The sequence below is a fragment of the Telmatherina bonti genome, assembly GCF_933228915.1.
Source record: "Telmatherina bonti genome assembly, chromosome: 11".
In the NCBI taxonomy this organism is placed as follows: Eukaryota; Metazoa; Chordata; class Actinopteri; order Atheriniformes; family Telmatherinidae; genus Telmatherina; species Telmatherina bonti.
Genome location: NC_136629.1, coordinates 33,136,770 through 33,156,095, shown reverse-complemented (window position 1 = coordinate 33,156,095; position 19,326 = coordinate 33,136,770).

The window sequence follows — 19,326 nt, the reverse complement described above, 5'->3', positions numbered from 1 at the left end:
GTCAGCCATTTACATAATGCTGCAATTGAAGTCCGTGACAGCCTCCCTCTCTCTGCTGCCCCAGCTCTATTTTCCGACATGATTTCTTTCCACAAAGGCCCTCGGAGCACTGCCTTTTCCCTTCAGCCTCGCTCTGTCTTCGATTCTATGAATGCTTGCACTTTTCTCCAAAATCGCGAATAGAGACTGGAGAGATGGAGGGAGAATGAGAGGGAGAGAGGGGAGCAGAGGATTAGGAAAGGTTGGTGTTTCTGAAGGGGTGTGAATGGGGAAAGTTGCCTTTCCATCACCTGTACAAAGACAGGATATCAGAGGATAAAAAGGGATGAGTGTATAATTTGACCACTTAAATGGCTAGTTCATTAGGCCTGTCAGGAGAGCACTTCCCTGCCTGTCGCAAGGCAAAGCAGATATGCAAATCTCTGCTTTCCTTCGGAGCCGGCCCTTGGCATAGGCCATATAAAGAATATGCACGTGACATCACCATGTCTTTCTCCACCATTTGGAGGCATCTGGGTATCGCTTATGTTGATGCTTCTAGGCTTTTCACTGGTAAACTGTGTTAAACACATTCCTAATACACGACCACGGCTGATAGATTTACAAGGGAAATGAAGAGTTGTTACCATGGAGAAGCACCGATTATTAATAACTCAGATATTTACAATATGATGGATAAAATGTGTTGGGTGAACCTACACCATCATACTGAAGATTTATTCACTCATTCATTCATTTTCTTTTCCACCTATCCCAACTCTGGGTAGTTGGAGCCCATACTGGTTATTAGCAGGAGAGAAGCAGGATACACCCTGGACAGGTTGCCAGTAAACTGAAAATATATGTTAAATAAACATCTATTGTTTTGATATTTTAATTCCAAAATTAAAGTGTATAATCTCGACATCTTTGTGGAGTAATTCCTGATAAATAAATATTTTCTGGGCATTATAAAAGGAAAAGACATATGTCTAAATACACTGTATTAATGAACTGAATACATTTTGCTCACTTTTTTGCAAATCATCACTTTTATCTTGATCATGCTAAAGGGACACTTTACAATAATAGTTTTTGCGTACACATATAGATGTTTCCAATAAAAATATGCAGAAGGATTTCAATCAGGGATGGGCAATCCGATCTTTGAGGGCTGCAATCCTGCAAGTCTTGGGAGATTTCCTGGTGCCACACACTTCATATCCAATGGTAATTAGCAAAGTTGTGCAGAGGTTGACTCAAGTTCTATACAGGTTTGCCAATTAAATGTGTTGCAGCAGGGAAACTCCTAACAAATGTAGGACTGCAGCCCTCGAAGACCAGAGCTTCATCCCCATTTTAAATATATGTATTTAAAAGCTGTTTTCAAAAGTTTTTCTTCATACTCTGAGAAAAGTATCTGTATCCTTTTTATATTTTAAATTTTTATATCAATCATATCTGCAGTATGTCTATTTTAAGTTAACTTTATAAGTAAGAATAAAACCTTATGATATGCCTTTTCCTCATACAAAATATTAAATGGACTTGCACCACCACCGATGAAGAAATATGTCAAAATAAATTATAAAATTATTCACTAGGAGGACCACTGGAACCCCCACAAATGCACCATTTTTTTTTACAATCGTTGCTGTCAGTGAGGGGAAGTACTGGAACATTATACCACCTGTTATAAAAGATTGTTCAGTAACTTCTATAGTTTTGTAAAATGTGCTCAGTAATTAAGATGTAGCCAGAAAACCTAAACTATGAAAACAAGCTGTAGTGAAAAGGTTAATCCAATGCAAAGGAAGGCCACTGATTATACAAAGCATGTTCACACAAACAAGGCGGCCCGGTGACATAGGAAACATATTCTCTCTACTGGCAGGAAGTTCAAGCAGCGAGTGAAGTTCATAATAAAAGCCTCCATCCGGTTTTGGCAGGTTCGGGTACCTTTTGGCCTCGGTACGCAGCCTTGCGTGCAATGTTTGTACAGTGGGGGTCTGCAGTTAAATCAAAGCCACCAAAGTTGTTATTGTCTCCACAGGAACATTTCCTATTGAGCTCCGTTTGATGTATGAGAGCAGAGCACTATTGGTCACCGGGGCCAAATACAGGAAGTTGTCTTTCATGTTGTCAGACGCCATTTTCTCAGGTCATGACTGGTTTATGAGTCTCACGGTAGCTATAAGAGTTTAACGGAGAATTATTATTGAAAAGGATTAAATGAAAAGTTGATTCAAACTTTCAATAGTTTGTGTTTTTAAGAATGTTCTTTTTGACAGAAAGATAAAAACTAAGTGTAGCAATAATTATCATTTACTGTGATTACTTCATGTTGTGACTTATTAATGTTACCCTTTAAATCAAGCATGTTCACAAATAAAAATATATATTAACTGAAAATGTGTAAGGGATAGATTGCATTTCATAGAATAGGACATTAATCAATAAGCCGATATTGACTAAAGGATCATGCAGCTTGTTTTTCCACCGTGCACAATGCTTACTTGACACGAGCAAGCCAGCTATCTGACCAAAAGTGATAAAACTGTGTGAAAATGTTGGAGGTAGTGCTGCAGCTTGAGCAGTAATTGCCTCTAATGGAAAGACGTATAATAGCAAGATAGCAGGAAGGCCATATAGCAGCTTAAGAGTGAGAGTACTTTCCTTAGAAAATGGATCAAAAAAGCCTCACCGAAAGACTACAAGTGTGTGCGTGCATGCATGTGATTGAATGTGTATATGTGCACAGCTGGAGTGACAACCATAAGGTGGGTAACAGGTGTGTGTCCAGTCATCTAAAGAGATGTGTGTGATTGTAATAGTCTGGCCTGCAATTTGCCACGACTGCGACCAATAGACGAAGTGCTGCTCTCACCATGGATGCATGCACATGTATATGAGTGCGTGTACATGCATGCTTGTTATGAAGCAGGAAAGAAAACATAAGTACAAAAGGGAAAGATGACTGAGTGTAGGGTTTAGGTACTGGGGTATTACATTGTACATTAAAGCTGAATATAACCCTTGGATCCAAAAAATAAGGTCAGGGTGGGAATGCCCGAGAGGAGGGTCCTTTCTTACAGCCGAACAGCCAAACCTACTGATTTCAACAAAAGAGTCTGATTGTACTAAGCTTTTTGAGAACATGATAATACATTTTACTTGATTTATTAACAATATATGTTTCTTTTAAGAGTTCACAATCCCAATTTAACCTGTTTTGAAGGAAAGTCAAGGAAATGGAAGCAAAAGAAAGTTCCTTTCTTTGTGCAGGTGGGCACAAATCACCTTTTTTTTTTTTTTTACCCCTACAGCTGCCGGCATGACTTTTAAAAGGAAGTGTCAATGCGATGTTTCTTTAAAGCAGGTGTCACCAACTCCGGTCCTGAAGGGCTACCATCCTGCAGGTTTTATTGTTTTCCAGGTACAACACACCTGACGCACACCAATGGCTCATTAACAGGCAGGTGCAGAAGATGAAAACAAGTTCTTGGAGAACCTTTTCACTTGGATCAAATATGTTGTACAAGGGAAACACTAAAACCTGCAGGATGGTAGCCCTTAAGGACTGGACTTGGTGACCCCTGCTTTAAAGCATGGTTCTTTTCTTGTGCTGTTTAGATGTTTTCTACCATTCCCAAGTGTTTCACATTTAGAAACCTGGCCGAACACGGAACAACGAGTCAGCTGAGAAATGCACTAACTCTCTGAAGCCGTCGTCATAAAGAACTATTTAACGTTAATTTTTCACTCTGTGATGCCCTCTAATAAAGGCAGATTTGGCTTCTGTCTTGCATCCTGTGTCTTACCTGAAGTTTCTACAGCCAGGTAAAGTCAGTCCAATGTCGACTCTTGTCTTTTCTCTCTCTTTTCCTCACTTCTTCTGATGTTCTCTTGGATTTCTGTACTGAATCAGCCACGGTCCACATTCCAGATGGTATTTTGGTTCATATGCAGTTGTCAGCATGTGACATGGTGCCGTAAAGCATTGCATTGCAGCTGTCGTGTGATCTCTCAGCTTTGAAACACTGCAGGGTAACAATGGCATTGGTCACGTGCAAAATGAATGTCAGAGTTCCATCAAAACGAGACTGGAAACTGCTGCTTCAAAGTTTGGTTTTTCTAATAAGATAAAAGCAGATGAAAAAAAGCCTTAGCTCATGGCCATCTTGGCAATCAGATCCACTTCCACTCTGAGGGTCTTGTTTTATTAACCAAGCTGTAGCAGCAAAAATGCTTAACTTGAGGCTTTGCTCCCCCTCATAACACACACATCAAGCTTCAAAGTGTAAGTAAAGCACAGCTTTAAAGGACTGGCCTATAGATAACACCTCCACGACACTAACTGAACAGTCACGACAACAAATTTATTCATTTCACATCACTTGAGCCAATCATTTTTTGCCCATGTACAACAATTCAGTACAAATAAAAAAAATATGGTGACATTTTCTTGTTTTGTTATCAGACAATGACCAACAATCTGACTAGGTGAGTGGACAGGAGGATGGTGGTACAGAAATAAAAACAATCCCTTCAACCTACGACTTGATGTCCATAGCCAAACTTAAAGCTGAATCAGCCACCAGCTGCTAAAGTAAATATTTCAAAGTTTCAAAATTTGCTCATGAAAAAAAAAGTGACAATTGCAAAATTTTTCGGTGGCATCTGTGTGGAAAACTAATTGATGAAAACATTTCGCAGCTCAAAATGAATTTCACAATGTGACTGCTCATATAATATTGTTTTGACTTCCAAAGCTTAGCACTGCCATCTCAAGGTCTCAGATGGTGACAGGTAAAAACACATGCTGTATATGATAACAGACATTTCAATGAATAGCTGAACAGTGCCATTAGAGAGGTAAGGGGTGTGGAGCTATGCAGATCACAGAGCAATAGGAGGATGATATTGCTATTACCAGGTGTCCACACATGAGATTGCATTTACATTTTCACCCACAAACACAGACTGTTGTTTGTGTGAGTTAGCCACAAATCGTGAATACCAAAACAGTAATCAATATGCAGAATAACTTTGAAAAATTGCATTGTAAAACATGACGGCTCTGACATCTTGCTCCTTCCTCTCCCCCATCTCATCTCTCTTTGTCTCTCCTTCCTCTCCTTTCCAGGCAGCTGACTCTCATCCTTCACTTCCTCCAGCTTTTTCCCCCACTCTCACTCTCCCGAGCTTGAATAGGTTGTCGAAGAGAGACTTGTCTGTGTTTGTGTTTCGTGTTGTCAGTGGCAGTGGCGTTATCAATTAGTGCAGCAGTGGGAGCCCAATTAACAGCATCAAACAGCTAATTAATAGAGCCGTGTGAGTTCGTACTGCACAACAGAAAGCTGCATGATTCTAAGCTAGCGTAGCCATGTTATAGCATGAGAACACTGTAGGGGAAGAAAGGCTGTACAATGGCACAGTCCTGTGCAAACATGGACTCAAACACATCTGAACACATGTACACAGTGACTGATGAAAATATTTACCGTCAACTTTCAAAGGCCATTATTCCCATTTAGCCACAAGCTTTCAATAAAAAAGTTACATTACAGCTGAGTACACATCTGCACACACAGACATGAAGCGAGGTTACAGTAAATTATGTGTGCATGCAAAGCTGCTCAGTCAACAGCTAAAGAAGCTTGTTAGGAAAAGCTGTTTCATGACTGCAGACTGTAGAAATGGGTTTTGTCATCAGTGCATCATCCACTAGTTGGACCATCGCTGATGTGAAGCCATGTTGAAGTGTATTCAGAAAAGAGGGTAGAGCTGGAGAGTCAGTTATAGCAGGCAGGCAGGCAGGCAGCCATGATGGGATGGGATGGGATGGGATGGGATGGATGGATGGATGGATGGATGAGAACCCATTTCAAAGTGGAACAGTGTGCTGTGGTTTGATGAGTACAGATTTCAAATTGTTTTTAGAAATCATAAACACTGTGTTCTCGGTGGCCAAGAGGAAAAGAACTACCCAGATTATTATTAGCGCACACTTCAAAAGCTGGCATCTGTGGGTTGTGATAAATAACTTGCATATCTGTGAAGGCGGCATAAATGCTGAAAGATACATGTAAGTTTTGGAGCAAAGTACGTTCTGCAGGTGTTAAAACAGCATTACTGGTAAAGGAGTGCAGGTACTAGACTTGTTTACCTGCAGACGAGACTTGTCTCTCATTGAAAATGTGCAGCATGCTATGAAGCACAAAATGCAACGGAGACTCCACAAGTTGTACATCAAAGCCAAGCCAAGCCAAATCAAGCTTATTTATAAAGCACTTTCTGACAGGCACTGCTAACAAAGTGCTAAACATAACATAATTAACATATTAAAACAGAAAACAATAAAACTGCAAAGTTTAAAACGATAAAATATAAAAACAATTAAACAAATAAATAATAAATGCAATAAAAGCAAACTCATTCTGGGTAAAATGCCAGTGAAAATAGGTGGGTCTTAAGAAGGGATTTAAAACTGGACAGCACAATCAAACAAAAATGGAACAGACTTTCACCTACAAATCTTTACCGATTTGTGTCCTCATTTCCCAAACTTTGTGCATTAAAGGGCCACAGGCCAGGACTTGACTACATATTCTATAATTTGACAATTTGTGAGGAACATTCAGATTTTTTTACTGTGCTTTACACAAAGCCTTGATGTTCTTCCAACTTGATGTTTTTTTTATTCTTTCTGTAGTGCCTAAACAAACAGCGAGCATGAACAGAAGTTAAGAAAAAACAATGAAACACGGGGGATTTACAGAAAGCTGAAACAATGGTGTCCAAGGCTAAAACAAAGTGGAAAAAAACCAACTGTCTCTCACTGCAGTTGAACAATGATTCTTTTATACTTTTCTTTTTAGACTTTTTTGGAAGCTGGCCAGGTGTTAAGAGTATAAATGCTTGTTTGCAAGTTGATGATGCTCACACTCGTGTAAGATACACCTCACAGAATTTCTATTCAGCTTCTATTTCCACTTATTTCTGTTCAAGGTCTTACGATTACACATTCACTGTTACATCAAAACCAAAACTGTGAATTAAAAATCAACATAACCTGCAACTGGCCAAGCATTTTCTGACAATTTTTCATTTAAAGTGGGTTGGTATTTCACATGTAAAATATAAAATTGTATTTAATTATAAGGTGCATCTCAGTGTATGACACACCAGGAGTCAGATAAGGCCAGCCATTCAGTTTTCTGATCATCCACATCATGCATTTGAGGTGGTTATTTTTTTTTTTTCTTTTTTTCTCAGAACACAGAGAGCTCATATACAGACCCAATTGACCCAAATGGCACACGCCTGTATTATTCTCTGAACACATAAGTGGGCAAGAGTTGGCACTGCTGGTTCCCATCAAGGCTCACTGGCACAGCTAAGCTGCAGGGGAATCAGTCCAGTGACTGCAACAAGTAAAGTGCTCAATTTTTGCCTCAACAGCTGGCCACTTGTTTGAATCAGCTGACACCAAAGGGCACAAACTGTACTCCAGAAAAATGGCTCACTGGTCCTGCATGGCTGAGATCCAGGTGAGACTGGGGCTTCAGTGGAGAGTTACACAGGTAATAACAGACATAACACAGTACAAACAAGTACACAGAGGAAAGAGAATGTATGCGTTTACACATGCAGAGCAAAAACAAGCCGACACTTCTGAATCATGCCAATATTTTGGGGGGTTCCAATATATTTAGCACATACTCAACTTAATCCACTGAAGCCAATGGCAAAAAAAAAGAACTTGAGGCTAGTAGACTCTTGACAGATGACTGTCTGCCAGGACCAGAGGCAAGACACTCTGCAGGATGAACCCAAAACATAACACCGAAGCTCAAAGTCTAACCCATTGGCTGGAGAAGTGGCTGCACTTATTGGAAATTGGGTAAAACACACAAAAATACACACTTAGACAGATTTACATAGAGAAACACACAAGAATTCATTAAAAAAAAAAAATGGGCTAGGCCACCTTCATTTTTCTAAAGCATTCTCCACATTCTGTATTTCAGAATACACATCCTCACTCTATCTCTCACACACACACTCACACATTCTCTCAATCACTCACAGGACGTTGTGGTTATGGCTTAGGGAACACTCGAGCTCTATTCAATCAAACAGAGTACCAGTTCTGAATCAGCTAAAGGTTAATTGCACCAATGTCCTTGCGTACATACGGACAGGAAATTAATGTGTGTGTGTTCGTAACAATCTTGAAACCCTTACCCAACGGCCGTATTGAAGCAAAATGTCTTTTTGTCACAGAAGGATTAGTGTGGACATAATCTATGTACATTTCCCCCGAGGAGGCAGAGAAGTGGCTGCTAGAGTAGTTACCTCCCCCGAACAGAATAGCCAGAAAATTGTTTGGAACAGGTGCATGCCACCCTGTAGGCTAACGCAGGAGAGCAATGTGGGACTCATTTTGAAGCCTGATGACAATTGTTTAGTTGATGTTTAGTTGAAATAATTTGCATTTGGCAATTTCTTAACAGCTTTGCACAAGAAAAAAAAAAAAACGAATCCAACTAATGAAACACAGACTATTGACCGGTTGTTGAAGTGGTTTCCAGCTGTAAAGTTGTTGCAGGATAAACCTAAAGGTTGGCTGAAACAGAAGCTCAGACAAACTGATCTCTGATGGTTTACTGATGCAGAAAACATTCACATCTTAGACTCACAACATGTAAATCACATTTTATAAGGCAGACCCTACTTAGCAAGACATAAGGGACATTATTCAGTAAATTTATTGGATCTATGTGTGGAGAGATGTAGTAGTTTGCCGTTATATTCAGAACCTGGAGCTTCTAATGGCTGAACTGAACCTCCTTTTCAAAGCTGAATTTTGCAGTGGAAGACTGGGGGCTAAGAGTCAGTGGCAGAGTGCCGGGCTGCGGCTTCATCGACCTTCAAAGCAGAGACGAGGGCCCTCTCCATCCCGCCAGCACCACTTGTGGCAGGAAGAGAGGCTCATTGACTGGCCCCTAATGGCCCCCTGACCCACGGGAACATGGGTCGGCAGGTTAGAGCTGTTTCCCTGGCGACCACAGGCATATAGGCCAAAGCTGGGTGGTTGGGGGGGGGGGGGGGGGGGGGGTGGAACACTGGTTGGAAAGAAAAAAAACAACAAGGTGAGGAGGCAGATAGATGGGCAAACAAGTGGCTTTACAGAGCCTCAGAGTGGCTGACAGGCTGGTGGTCCTGTTGCAACTGGGTACATTAGTCCCCCAAAAACAGCACCATGCTGACGTTCACAGTTTCTCTTCATTTTGAAGCAATAATGCATAGTAAGATAAAAATCCATGTTTTTAATTAATAAAACTACACTTTATACATATAGTGAGTGTACCTCTTAGTCTGAGAAATTCCAAACATCTGAAGATTAGTTAAGTTTTATATGTTTGGTTTTATGTGCTCAAAATCTTCAACGTAACACTCCACGACCCAAAAAGCAGTCAGGGATGACATGAAGCAACCACATCAATATAAATCTACTGGACTCGACAAATTCACACACCTGTGCCAGTGTACAGGAGATGATTGTCTTCATGTCTTCAGAAACATCTGGGAATTCTGAGTCAGCCAGAGAAGCAGCGCTAGCTTCAACTAATCAGAAGCAGCAGACTTACTTTCCACTGAGACAAGTGTTCAGTGTCAGAGATGAGCTGCTTCCCAGTCTTCCTACGAGTGATACTGGAAGTTTGCGGGCAAATTTCAAGCAGCTGCCCATCTTGATTGGTTTCTAAACAAATATCTACTAATTGGTCATGTGTGCCTTTCCAACATACGTTGAACCAGAGTAAAAAGATTTTTTCACACAATTCCTGTAAATTACCTGAATGCCAAGGGAAATTCACACCAAATGTTGTATGAATTGTTAACAGAACTCTGTATGCAGTTAGCCAACAAATAAAAGTATTTTCAAGACATCCACAATTTCTTTTTGGCGCCTGAAAACCTTTGCATGTTTCTTTGAATCATCTTGTGCATGAAAGGTGCTTAACAAATAACCTACATGATATGTAACCTGCTGTCACATTAATCTGCTGGAAGGTTTATTCATACACAGCAGCACCTTATCATTTTAAATCAATCCTGGTGAAATGTGTCACTTTGACTCTTTTCACACCAATTGAGTCTCGTACTTTTTCACCAAGAAGACTAAAAAAAAGTTCAATTTCATTTTCATGGCTCCAAAAACATTATTAGTCTTTTATTTGTTTTATTAACCTTTAAATGCTGACGCTCACTTCATATGAAAATGTTAAAAAGCTAAACTGCACAACTATTACATGGGAGAAAGTACATAAGAGGGGGTGTAATGTTGGCATTACTCATTAGACTGTCACAGAGAAATAAGTTTTAAACCCTGTACTGTCCAACAGTTTCATTCTTTTTTAAAAAAGATATATTTTTCTGGTTAAATGTTACCGCAATACAAAGACAGACGAATCCATGAATCAAAGTTGGAAATGCAAACATTTACTTTTTGAATTCATTTGTGATGATCACCATTTTTATCCAATTTTTATTTCATTGTAAAATCATGCTGGATATGAATACGTCAAATTCTCTTAAATATGAACTTATAAAAAAAAAAAACTGTTACAGGAAAAGAAGATCATCTGAGCACCTGAGTTCTCGAGCGGTTACTGAATTTCCTTCTGCCATTAAATCTGAGGAATTTTTCTCACTGACAAACCAGTGGTTTCGTGGCCTGATAGATAGCCTCGCTGATTACCCGACTGACTAAGTCACAAGCAGACAATAACCCAGGAAGGAGCTGCTTGCATGCAGAAAGGCAGGCGTTAATTCAGCAGAGCTCCTACAGTGGCTAATGTTGGCCTTCCTTCCATTGTAAGTGGGCTAAACTCTGCCACAAGAGACATTTATAGGAAGGACTCTTAACAAATATAAACCACTTGTGCTGTCTTATACATCCTAAAGCCTGTTTTCTTCTGGTTTCTGCACTTCTTCTGCTTCTACCCGGCGTCACCTCATCAGCGATACGTCAAGTGCTTTCGTCAACAGCACGGCACCTTCAATTAGCAGCCCACTGCTATAAGCTCATGTTTAAGTATGGTGGTAAAATAGCATGGTTGTGTGTATATTACCAGCCTCCAGACTGACCTCAGCTCCCTCCAGTTAGTCAGCTAATAAATTAGTCGTTGAACTTAGCCTCCTGCATATCCAGATGAAGAGGTTTAATGGGCATAAAAGCTGGAAAGGCTGAACAGGTAGATGAGGAAAAATAAATGCAACACATATCAAACCAAGACTCACACTGATGATTCTGTGTCTAGTAAAACCCATCCACAGGTAGCAAAAAATGTTTTTTGTGTTTATTTTAATGCAATACATGAAGAAAAACAGTAAACCCTGAACATTTATGACTGTACAGACAGTATCTTATTGCACTTAGCTCCAGGTGACTACACTACTACAGCACAATTCCACCTCCACATATTTCTCCATTTTTTTCCTCTGTAATGAAACATATTATTGTTGTCAAGGCCATCTTCAGGTGTGTGTTTGTGTGCACGTGTGGGAGGTGGGAGCAGCTCCCACTCAGCCACGTCGACTCATACTCGATGGCTTTCTAAATTTAAAAAAAGGGAAAAAAAAACATAAATAAAAAACACTCTCAGGGACTTTGCTGCATTCCACTTCATGAGCACAAACAAACGGATCAAAAAGCCATTCTGGAGGGAGGAGTGGGAGTTGTGGTGGGGGTGCAAGCAGAAAAAGCCCCTTAAAAACAGAGAGAGGTAAAGAGACGAGGCAGGAAAGGAAGGGGGAAGGCAGGAAGGCAAGCAGACAGAGCTGAAAAACCCAAGTGACTCCACTTCCAATAATGAGCAGATCATTTAAAAAGCCCCCCTTAAATTGCCTTGAGGTGGAGAGGAGAGAGGAAAAGGTTTGAAAGGTTTTGAGAGATTTTGAACGTAGATGATAAAACACAAATTCAGACACCAGAAAATTTATGGATTTGTGTAGCAGACCACCTGTGCCCAGCTAGTTTATACCCCCTCTCTTGCACTTACAAACCGAGAAAGGCAAAAGTACACACACATATTATATATATATATATATATATATATATATATATATATATATATATATATATATATATATATATATATATATATATATATATATATATGTATATATGTATATATATGTGTGTGTATCTTCGCAAACCTCATTGTACATTTCCAAAAAGCTGAAAAAGATTCTGTGACATAGAGAAGACATTACTATATTTTCTTTTACTTTAAATAAACATGTTGAAAAACCTGTGCAAGACATGTATTGGCCTAGATGTGTGTATGTATATCATATATATATCTATATGTACACATACATATGTATACCTAAGGACATAAGAGGTAAAAACTAGCACGGCGTTAACCAGTCTTTGCTCGAGGGGCGCCAGCTAACTGGCAGCAGAGTGTCAACATGCACAACATGGTGTGTAGGACTGGACAGCAGCTGAGGCCTCAGTCAGTGGCGGAGTTAAGCGTTCACTTATGTGTCTCTGTGTACCAAAGCAGTTTTATTTTTAATTTACCGTTTCAGCTGACATGTTTGCATACTTGGTGAGGAAGCAGGTGCTCTGTATCACAAAGGTGGTTGTGCTGTTGTGCTTGTGTGCCATTAAATAGGATAAAAGAGGAGGGTGGCCATAGCAACTATCTTTGCTTTTCAAAACAGAGGAATTTATGGTATGAGTTACCTCTCATATCATAGTTCTCTATTCAGTCTGTGGACACACATCAGGACTTGACAGGTGGAGTTGGAATCCATATTCAGGGTGTTTTTAACTTCTCTTGTGGGACAAGAACAACCAGCAGTGACATAAGTGCAGATCTTTTCATTTGAACACAAGAAGGCAGCAGCATCACCCACCATTGTAGAAAAATGCTGTGGAAACACGAATCACACAAAAAGATTGTGTTAATGAAAATGTTAATAAGGTGCGCTTTAATTTAGTTGCCAGGAATTATTTACTATGTAAAGATACATCAGTCGAATGGCATTCTAGTTAGAGATAATGATGAAATGGAAGGTGTGTGTGTGAGAGGCATCTGTGTTTGTCAGTTCTATGTATGATAGCACATTCTTGGTAGTGCATGTTAGTCCTTCCTGGTCCAGTTTCAAGCAGAGAACCATGCAGACAGATGGTTACTCTTCTTTAGTTAAAAAGCCTCAAAGACAAGAACATCAGAGTCCACACACCAAAGCTTTGAGCTAACTTTCAGTTTTGGTCAAACATGTTGCGCTTCACATGCTGATAATCGTTTCTACAAGCACTAATGACATATCTGGCAATGTTTTGTGTGTGGCATCAAATTTACTGAAGCAGCAAGTCTAATATGCTTCATATCTCCCTGCATGGACAGAAGCATGGATATGTGGACTGACGATGTGAGATAGTGGTGTACATTTACAGATCAGAGTATCTAATCTAGAAATCTCAAAGTTTTCCTTCTTTCCTTATGAGTTAGATATCAATACGTTCAAATAAAATCTGCTTCGTCCAACAGAAACTGCTTTTAACAACGGGAATATAAAACGCAAATCTTGGTATGATTTATCAAATGTCGGTCAAGAAACTGTTTCAAACTTTTCTCAGATATTTGATATAGTTTCATTTAAAAAAAAACAAAAGAAAAACCAAAAAAAAAAAACTAGTTTAGACTGCAGGACTCATCTGTACACGATCTGTTTGTGTTACTGACTGAATTATTTTTATTTCTAGTCACAAAATTAGCACAAATAACATTACATTTCACAATATCTCTAAAAATTAGACATAGTGGTCCCTCATCTCTAACTTTGTTGGCATTAACTAGCATATAAATGTTACCTGTTGCTTCATGTTCAGCTGGATGGCAACATGGATACATACAACAACTAATAACCGTTAATCTGAATTTTATCTACTTTTATTATGCAAAAAGAAATCCAGTGTTTTCTACGATATGACAGCATGTCATTTCAGCTCTCTGCACAACTGATATTCTGCCTCGATGCAAACATACCAATGTACAAACAGCATCATCCTTTCCACACAGACAGCAGTAATCATTATAAATGTCCGTGATCTTCACATTCACTTTATAACTACAAAGTTTTCCACTGCTCAAAATAACCAACACAAGTCACATCAAATTTCATTGACAATGTTTAGAAAATAACCCATCTGTTCTGCTTTGACATGCACCTTCAGTCACCTCACTTTTTATTTCTAATTTTTATTTCTATTTTGTCTCTTTTAGAAGTGCAGCACTTCGGTCAACATGTTGTTTTTAAATATACTTGTGAATAAAGTTGACTTGACTTGGTATATTTGTGGTGTTTGCAAGATTTGTTGATGCTGGACCTTTAATATCCTAAAAATCCTTCTGTTATGGAAGTGTGTCAGAATAACATGGATAATATGGAAATTACATGACAAAACCCGTTCAGCTTTTATATTTCTGGCCTACAACTGGCCTGCCTCCAGTCCAGACTGGTCTCCCACTGAAAATGTTTGGCATATTATGATCCGCTAAATACCACAATGGAGATTCCCGGACTGTTGAGTGACTGAAGTTGTACATCAAGCGAGAATGGCAAAGAATTCCACATGAAAAAACTTCAACAATCAGTGTCTTCAGTTCCCAAACGCTTACTAAGTGTTGTTAAAAGGAATGGTGATGCAACCCAGTGATAAACATGCTCCTGTCCCAGCTTTTCAAATCAAATTCAAAATGAGACAATGTTTGCCAAAAACAATAAATTAATCAATTGTTTATAAGTTGCGTTTTCAATTGAATAGAATTTGAAAGTTATTTTACAAATCATTGTATTCTGGTATTTACATTTCTCACACTGTCCCAACTTCAAGGGAATTGGGATTATACAACATAATCCAGAATCAACTGGGATGAGAAAATTGATCATATAAATTAAGAAACAAAACAAATATTTTAATATAAAAATGCAATTGAAATCCTGATTTAATAAAAAAGCAGCACTCATTAAAAATAAAGGATTACAGATGGGCAGATTAAATACGTTTACACAATGTGTGAGAAATAAGTAATGTTTGAAAAATTATTTTTCTTTAATGCTTAAAGTTCGTAAAACTTGAAAGTTTTAGTTTGACAGATTTCTTGTATGACTTAAGACGCCTAAAATATAAAAATGTATGCATGGAAACAAATGAAACTGATGGGAAGGGGTGAAATTGTTGCACAGCTGTGATGTGTACTAATCCAGCAGATTCTCCCTTTAAAAACACATAAAACACTACTTCCCCAGTATAGACTGCAGGAACATAATTCCATTTTACCCAGTAAGCAGGCATCCATCACGTTTTCCTGGCCCACACATCAGAATGTTTACAGCATTTTTAGGCTGAGTGATTTTATCCAGATTAAAATCTGCATCGTGCAGGCTTGCACAGAAAGTGTGATACGATTCTTTGGCAGCTGTTTTAAGCAACACATTACTTTTAAATCCACTTCAAGCACTTAATCAGATACAATAAACAGGAACTAACTAGTGTGAACACAGCGAATCCTATTAAGTATAATAAAATGCTCAAAATTCAAAACAGCTGAGACATACATTTGCATAAACACATAACTTTTGAGAGGACACTGTGGATTTTTAGCAGCTACACATCCATCCAATCCAAAGATGCTCCATCCATCGTGAGAACGGGGGAGCATTAGACTCCTTGCTCCTCCTCATCCTCTCCTCACTTCCTTGCTTCCAGTCCTTCCCATCTTTCCCTTCCTCCCTGTGCTCGCCTTTCTCCCCTCTCCTCTCTTCCTTCCCTCTCCATCTTGACACAGTGCACTGAGCCTAATCGTAGATAATTGGGTGGGAGGGGCAGTGGGCTGGCCCTGCCTTTGTGTGCAAAGGGCAAGTGGTCAAGTTAATGGGGCCCTTGTGTCGAGCTGGGAGCACTCTCTTTTTCTCTGTTCGATCATTCACTTGGCCAGTCAATCTCAGTCTCTCAGTCAGCTACTTTTATTTCACGGCTGAAGCTTTTTCCCGCTGTTTCGATCTAGTTTCCCCTCAATTCCAGCTGTCTCTCTTTGCCTTTCCTTACAGCCATTCAGTGTCTCTTGTACCATTTCTATTTTGCTCCCCCTCTTTCTCCTCAGCCCTCTGGTCTTTTTTCAGCCTTTGTCTTCCTCCCTTTGCCTCTTTCTGTAGCTTTTTCTATCTCTTCTCTCTGCCTCTTCAGCAGAATGTTGGGGAGGAGAGAACAGACCTCTTTAAAATATCAAAAGACAGATCAGGAGGCCTCACTGGTTCCCCCCCTCCTTCTACGAACTCTCCCTCCCTTCTTCTGACAGATAAACAGAAGAGTGAGCCTGCAGGATTAGCTGCCGTGTACTGCCTTCCTTCCCTCCCTCCTTTATCCCTCTCTCTTTTCTTCCTGTGGAGGGCTAGACTGTTGACTGGGTTTGATACGTGTGTGTGAGCACAAGTGTGTGTGTATCTGTGTGTTACCTTGTCTGGAATCAGCTTAGCCCACAGGAGGTCATTGTATTTGAAAGAGGCCACAGATGATCTGGGTCTGAGAAAAACTTTATTACATCTGTGAGTATTTAACAAAGGATTAAATCATTTGTCTAAAACTGAACACAGTCATGTCCATTTCCAAGCAGGAAAAAAAAAAAACTAATAGTTGGACTAATCATAGAAAATATTTAGCCATCTGCACAGACACAGCAGGTTAAATTTGTTGTCTTAAAAAATATTACATTTGGAACAAACAAAACTGATTTTTGTTTTCAAATGGACACTTTACTGAGAGAAGAAGCCATTCAATTGATTGAAGAAAAATATTTTATTTATTATTTTATTTTTAATAATCCACCAGTCCACAGACATGAAAATTCAATCCCATTTTTATTACAGCCAAGCAGAAAAAACAAACTAAAAACTCATGGGAAAATAAACAAAACAATAAGAAACAAAGTCCACACAAATTCAAGATGAACTGAAGTATTAAAAACCCACACATTTAATCTTTTAGTGTCAAGCTCTAAACTAAAGAATCATTAAAGGCATAAAGGAGCTTTAAAACTTCATGAACACCTGAGCCAGACACTTGCACCAAGGGCCAGATGCATAAATGATGCACACACACAACAAACTCAGAATGAAAACGTGTGGAAACATGTGCCTCATCTGCATACTTCAGATCGAAACACTTGTTTTAATCATCATTTTCCTGATTTTGTTAACATTGTAGTATACCCTAATGATGTATGTGTAGATTATCAGACTGTAGAAACACCATCATTTTTTATCAATGACAAATGAAGTCAGGTGCCATTTGAGCATGTGGAACTATTTTAGCCTTTTTACTAAATCTGTTGCTTTTTGTTTCCCAATTTTTCTTTTTTGACTTACATGTCTATTTAAGAAAGAAAGAAATGAAAAATGAAAAGCTCACATTGTGGGGGTGGAGAAAGACTGGAGGTGTGTGCCATGATCCCTCGCAGTGGACAGCCTTGTTTAAGGGTTTACAGAGGAACAAGTATTCAGAGATTGCTCTGATTTTCTGGCACATTTTCTGGTTGTTTAAGAAACATTATTAAACAGACCCATGTCCATGTGTACATCTGTGTCTCCCTTATGATCAGATGAATATGAGGCAAGCTTGGTTCATCTGTCTATATGTATATTTCTCTTGTCTGTAATTCTCTTTTTTACTTCAACATTCATTTTTCTTATGACTGAAGTGATCTTTTTTTATTTAAATTCCCCCCCCCCATTCAGCAGATTCCTGCACCAAAACAACCAATAAAGCACCGTTCTACACTTGAATCACTTTCAAATTTCGTAAAATTGCCATTTTTATTCAGTAAGACTTTGATTGTCATTCCTAGATATGTGTAGTTTATGCAAATGTTTTATAAATATAACTAATTAAGCAAAAATTGACATTTAATATGGCTAAAAATGCATGTAAAATAATAATTATGCATCTGGCCCTAGATCACACACATTTTTGGAAAGTCCTGCTGACCAAGGACAGTTTATAGACTTAAAATGAATCCAGATGGTAGAATTTCCTTAGATTTCTGCTTTTACATAATTTTTTTTGAAGGAAAAATATTTTTCTTTGCAATAAAAAGCCATGGAAATAGACTGCAAATGAATTTTGTTTTTATAAACAAAGTTACAACTTAGCAGTGACATTTCACATCAGATGCAGATTCTGCTCCTGTCATTAGATTTCTCTCTAATAATCAGCTGGCGATGCAGATAAAGATCACATGATAGTTGCTGACTGTCAACAGCTGTCAGAGGGAGAAGATCTAAAGTTAATATTATAATGACATAAGCGATGGATCACTGTGTGATCATGTGACATCACAGCAGACAGAGTGGCCACTAAATGAGGCAGTGATTTTACATCAAGCAGCAACATTACGTGGATGTCAGTGTAAACGGGGACGCCGGGTACCAAAGTGTTATAAAATTACTTTAGTGTTGGCGATGGTGGTATCACACAAGATACCAGTGTACACACTCACAGTGGGAAGAGTTTTCATATATGGATCCAAATATGTCACAAAAGCAAGTCACATAACAAATAATCATTCAAACGTAAATAAAATGTCGACCCTTTAAAGTTCCACTACGCAATTTAAATCCTCAAAGCAACGAGATCACGTCTGCAATTGGCTTAATCTTCTTTCCCAGGTACATTCTTATTTCTGAGGATGGATTATATTTACCACGAGAAGTGTAAACAGAAATCCCTGGAAAATACTGCATAGCTGCTTGGCATTTGCGTACAGCAGCGAATCACAGTGAAGTGTGGAATCTCATTATTCACTGCAGGTACAACTAGATGTCGAATGAAAACAGGAAACAAGTAAATACATCATAAAATACTTTAAAACAGTTACTTGGTGGGAAAAGTAATAAAAAATAGCATGTTTGATAAGGAAAGCTGAGGAAGTAACCGTTCATGAGGAAATTCAGATATTACACAGATGCAAATACACACCATATGCAGCAACATTATGTTTCTTTTTCAAGTTGGATTTTAGATCCTGGAAATGCACAGAAGACATTTCAAGCCCGTGTATGTTCATCTGAGCAGATTTACCACAAACTTTACAAGAAAAAATTTCATGATATCTGTACTTTCTGAACAGCATCAAATAGCAGAAAAAAAAGCAACTGTAATAATTCAGCTACTTTATGTGCTTGGATTGGTGACATTCACAAGCAAAACGTATATAGTTGCTGCACAAAATAACTTGATCATCATTGTTAAGAATAAAATTATTT